Raw genomic sequence first — 6,000 nt, forward strand, 5'->3', positions numbered from 1 at the left:
GAAATGAAAGAGAAGAAGCTAACATGGTGGAGGGAAGCCAGTGGTAAGAAAGGAAAATAAAATGCTTCCTTCATAAACGTTCTACTCGAGGACATATTGGCAATAGCTTCTTAGAAACATGTCTCTTTCTCTGTTTTCAAACTCTAAGACTAATTCCAAGCTGCTGCTGCTTCATCTTCAGCCTCGTCTTTTTCATCTTTTAAAATCTTTTGGTTTTCAGAAGCTCATGTCCTACCCAGCCAAGCATATGTTCTGCCAATGCTACAGATTTGAAGCCTAGTCCATCAAAACCATGGTCCGTCAAAGTCTACTTTACACTTCTTAGTGTGTTGCCATTTATTCACTACCTAATTGGTAGCGTCTGGTTCGGTTTTGGTTTTGGTTACTTTCCACCCCCCCCCCCTAAAATTTGCACATTGATATGGTTAAGCACAGAGCTACATGCTGCGTTATCTCATTCAATGCTTAGGACAGCCCTATGGGATAAGCATCGCTATCAATATTTTTGATGGGAAAAAGGTGGAGACTTTTAAGGAATTAAAGATTTTGACTAAGGTAACACAGCTAATAAGTGAGTTAGAATCCGAACCCACATTTTCTGATTCCAAAGCCCCCGATTTGGGAAACCTGTTAAGATGGCATTGCAAGAATACGGTGTGAGTTCCCTGCCTTTGCCACCAACATATAATTAGATAAAATATGAAATGAGCTCATGCAAAAGTAATAACAAAAACAAGGTAAATATCAGAGATAGAAGAGAAACAGAAACAGAAAGCTACAGTGTACCACCTGGTCTTTGGAATGAGTGGCAAACATTTCCCTATATATCTGAGGGAACTGGGGTGCCACATTTGCCCTCCAGGGAGTGAAAATCAGTGCCAGGTTTACTGGCTGAAACCGGAGTGTGGGATAACAGGAAGCTGAATAACGGGTTACGCCCCTGGAGCCGTGGTTTACACACAGCTGCTTACGTAGGCAGGCCAGAGGCAGCAGTCATAATCTGGCTGTCAGCACCTAGGACAAACTGCTGTTTGACTTCGTGGCTTACATCTATGCCCATTATCAGAGATTCTGAGATGGGGGTCGGGAGGGTGTAGGGCCAACTCTATGACCATAGGACTGAGTGGGGCTAGCAAAGAGAGAACTTTTAAAAATCCCTCACTCAAGTTGAGCCTGAAAACAAAAATTCCAAGACAAGTGAAACCATACACACACACACACACACACACACACACACACGGAAAAAAAAAGGTAATAAAGTAATTCCAGATGACATGAAAGTAGATCAATTTCAAAATAAGCGTGTTAGTATCCTTGAGGAGATAAAGTAAGAAATAACACCAATACAATTTATAAGCAAATAAGTAGAGATACAACAATGAAAGTAGTTATGAGGAAAGAATCAATTAAAATTCCTAGGGGAAAAAATACATATACTCAAAAGAATTCTAGTGGACATAGTCAAAACAAAAATTAGTAAATTGGAAGATATCTCTGAGTAATTCACCAAAAATGCAACACAGAAGAATATATAAAATAATATGAAAGAGAATTTAAGGAATATGTATGACATATTGTAAAGTTTCAACATATATTTACTAGGATGTTCCAGAAAAAGAGATTAGAGCTAATGGTAAAAGAAGCAACATTTGAAAAGAAAATTCTGGAGACGTGCACAACGTAGAAAGATGTGTATTCTAAGATCAAAGTGTCTAGAAAGATGAACAACCACTCTGCTCTCTTCCCTGTAAAAAGAGTAATAAAAACCATATTGCCACTCTTTAGGAAAGCTTTTAAATGACTCATAATTTGTCAGAGATGATAGAATCCAATCCTATAGATTCTGCTCTATATTTGGATAGAAAAATCATCTTTAAAACAAATTGATGAATGTAACTGAAACAAGAATACAGCCAACATTATACTCCTCACTGAAACAGATGTCTACTGCTACATGGGTGGAGAAAACCCCTGATATTTAGTGACCACGAGAATTAAGGAAGTCAAAAAGTGTCATAACCATAGCATATGTCCAGGCCACTCAACCTCCTCTCTGTGAACTCATAAGTGCAGATGCAAACACACACATACACACACTCCAATCTGGTGTAATATAGTAATATGGGGAAAAGTACAATCAATTGCCAATATGTCTTATATATAAATAAGAGGGAGAACCGTATATTAATTTGTGAACTTATTTCCATTACTTTCTATTAACTTAACGCATAATTCAAACTTCTGTGGAAAATCACTCTTATATAAGAAAATATACACCTTTTCAAAATCATGACTTTAAAATAATGCTAAGTTCAATTTCAGTTTTTAAAAGATTCTTTCACTCCAGTAACCAATCAGTAAGTAAATATGACCAGAAAAGATGGGAAATAGTAGTTTAAGATTAATAGTTAGGAAAATTAAGCAGATCTTTTTAATTTGTTTTTATAACGATTATGTACTTCCATAAGAGGGAACTCCATTTTTTGCAGCCCCCCCCCATAGTATAGAAACTTCCTGAGTTGTGGTTAGACTTTATAACTGAGGAAACTAATGAAGTTCCCTTTAATTTTTGGTCTCGGGATTGGTTTGGAGGAAATAGGTGAGAGGGTAAACTTTTTTTTTTTTTTTTTTACTGAAAATGATACCAAAAGGAGAAATTTTCAAAGGTTACTCTCTTGGCAAAGCCTTCCATAAATCCACAGCCACACTTAACTTTACTAACTGAGCCGTATTAAAGGGAAAACTCAAACAATTTATATCTCCTTTCTTGACTGTTCATATCAAGATCATAACAAAAGCCTTTAAGAACACTGCGTGATACTGATGAGAACATAATCTTAAAAACCTCAAAATGTGCATGCAAACCAAAACTTCAACATTTTCTCTCAAAAAGGTTTTCACTGTCTTGCAGCACTAACGAATAGCTAGGAACCGTGTATATGAGCAAAAGAAAGAATGGACGTAACAGGTGACAAACATAATTGAACTTGTTCTCTTAGAAAAGGATTTGTCAGGCACATTTTGCAATTGCTGAAAGAAGCTTATATCAAATCATAGGAATAACTAAAAAGTAATTATCCTTGAACTATGTAAATATCCGTGAACTATGTACCCTTTATGCATAGTTTTTGTATTAAAGTCAAGAGTATTACTTGGTTCTGCAACAGTTGAGAGTTTTCCATAAATCTTTGGAAAAGAAGAGTTAAGTAAAGCTTCAAAATTGCCCTGTAAGCGAAAACACATTCCATCTTCCTTAAAAGCTTTCTTGTCTTTATTGTAAAGTTTTATAGTTTCACAATCACTTCAATGTATTGTTTCCATTTATTAATTTACTTTAGCAAACAGAAACTATAAATTTCAAAATACAAAGAGCTGACTTTATTTTTATTTTCAAAATGATTATTCAAAATTTGCATTACGGAGCTGTTCTTTAAAAAAAAGTTTAAATGAATGTGAAACACAATCATAACACGGACCTCTCTATTTTCTCGAATCAGCATTATGGAAGACACATTTTTCACTTCATTCATTTGGTAACATCGAATGCAGTCACCGTGTTCATAAAGCTGCTTTTACAACAAAGTCAACAACGGCAATAATGTCCTGGCACTTATTAAAGCTGTAATACTGAACTTGCAGTTTTTGCAGAAGAATCTCTTCTATAACATTTCTAGGAACACTCCCTAAAGCCTCTGATTTAAACAACAACAACAACAACAAGCACATTTAAAATACGATTATAAGTTTGGTTCAACTAGGAATGAAGCACCATTTACTCTCTGAGGTATTTTTCTCCAGAAAAAGCAAGCCAACTAACTTCCAACATATTTGCACTGAAATAAAAACTACTCGGTATTGTTTCAAGATAATTAAAATTCAAAACAACAACAACAACAACAAAATTGTGTGCAAAGTTTCTACAGTGAAATGTGAGCAAACAAGGCAAAAAAAGAAACAAAAGAAGTTTGCATGCTCCTTCTCAAAAGAGGTTTAAACAATTTGCCAGGAATAACACACATAAACTATAAGAAGGCAACTGCTGGACTCAAAACACACTTACTTCTTAACATGTAAAGATGCACTTTTTTTTTCCTATTTTAGGTTAAAAAATAAGAGGACACCCCAGTGAGTCTTGCTGGCCGTCAGATAACGCACAGGCCCTGACCCTTTAACTGGCAGGAATTCTCGCACAAAGCTCTTTTCACACAGCCTGGGCTGTATATTCTTGAGATAAGGCGGCTGAACACGAAGCCGTGCGGAAGGGACACGAAGTGGGACCAAATGCAATGTTTACATATATTCTGTCACACCGCTGTTCCTTCATTATCTATTCCACAGACGATTTGCCTAAAACAATATTTATTCAGGTCGAAGAGAAGCGTGATTTCAACAAAAGGACAGTTTTAAGAAAAAGGACACGCGAGACAAGGCACATACTGTCTTTCTCTGTCAGCACTGCCAAGTTTAATGGGAAACCAAGCAGAAACAAAACCAGATCACCTAAGAACTCAAAAGAAATGATCCTGCTAGAATCTCCCTCCAGGCACAACAGATTGTCGTTACTTGTCTCACCACACAGAAAGCATATTTTAAATAATATCTTAAATCTGCACTCACCATGCGAAAGCAACAGTTGCGTGGCGTAAAAGTGTGCTATCTGCTGCCCCTGCTCCATTTCTGTTTTGCCTACAGTTGTCCAGCACCCACTAGCCCAGCCCGGAGCCGCCACCCAGAGGGCCCTTCCACGAGCTGGCTGATTTGCCTATCAATCTGAGTCCCGGCTTCGGTATTAGGCAGCTGTGCACTTTGCTGAAGTTCTAATAGCGTTTCCATACGCTGCCCACCGCCTCAAGTAGGTAATTTGTTCCTTCAGTTCGGTAAACACTCAAATCACCTTTCGGGGACCTCTCTGGGAACAGGCTTTAAGTTGTTCACCTTCAAATTAAGTTCTCGGTAAGAAGTGGGTGGAGAGAAGTAAGCTCGCTACAAGGGAATTCAGAGAGTAATCAGAACGCGGAGAAACTTCCTCTCTTTTTTCCTTCCTTGCTAGCTGAGCGGCCAGTGCCTCTTTCACAGGACTAAGGAATGTAAAGAGAGGACGCAAAGAGGCCCCGCCAGACAAGCCTTTCTCAATCAATTAGCTTGCGGCCATTACTTGTGACCTTAGGTCACGCAGCATAAGTGTGTGGGGTGTGCCTTCGGGGGTCCCAAGGCTACTTATTACAGCTGAGATAACCAAAACTAAGCAGACCCTAAAATCTAGAAACCTTTTTTATAGAAAATAGGCTAAAGATAGGAAGGAGACCAAAGGTGAATTCCAAGTTGCTTTTTGCAGGAACTATTTCATTCAGTCAAAGATACGATTTTTTTTCTAATAAGAAAGCCCCCCAAATCTATTTCTTCCATGTTGGATCAGACACGATTTAGAACAAAGTAATGAGGTATTTCTTTTATGTTAAATTCCAACTTGGGAATATAGAACTGACAAAATAGCTAATGTGTCACACAGATACGGGTATCACTTCATCCCTGAGTTCCTAGGTTTTGTTTTAGTTTTTTGAAGATACTGACTTCTATCAAACTGCAAAGTTAAACCACCGTAAACAAAGTTCTCTATGCCTAAGGGAATCAAAATCATACCACTTTGGGAGACAGAAATTGCTATTTTTAAACTCTTCCAACATTACATGTTATCTTAATGTCATGATTTTTCTTTTCTTGTAACTACTTTAATTAGAATTTCATTTTGTTCTCAAGACAAATGCTTCCTTTCTTTAATCAATATCAAAAAAGGAGTCTTCAACATAAAGGAAAATAAGCGAACGTGAAAGAGGAAAGCATGTTTTTACAACTACAGATGCATTTAAACTTCATACATTAAGTTTGTGTATTTCTCAAAAATAATAGCCATCATTATCAATAAGTTAATGATGCAGAGATATCAGGGAATTTTGTTTCAAATCAAATTCATGCTAGTGAATACTATAATGCAATTAAGGA

General features: G+C 37.0%; 1 long non-coding RNA gene across 1 annotated transcript in view; it reads right to left on the reverse strand.

Moving 5' to 3' along the window:
* Positions 1-5,771, reverse strand: part of LOC123610698 — a 392,464-nt gene extending 386,693 nt beyond the window's left edge. The window contains exon 1 of the long non-coding RNA XR_006718253.1: positions 4,618-5,771. This is a non-coding gene — a long non-coding RNA (uncharacterized LOC123610698). The remainder of the gene's footprint in view (positions 1-4,617) is intronic.
* Between the last annotated feature and the right edge of the window lie 229 nt (positions 5,772-6,000).

The sequence above is a fragment of the Leopardus geoffroyi genome, chromosome C2 (genome assembly GCF_018350155.1).
Source record: "Leopardus geoffroyi isolate Oge1 chromosome C2, O.geoffroyi_Oge1_pat1.0, whole genome shotgun sequence".
Taxonomy (NCBI): domain Eukaryota; kingdom Metazoa; phylum Chordata; class Mammalia; order Carnivora; family Felidae; genus Leopardus; species Leopardus geoffroyi.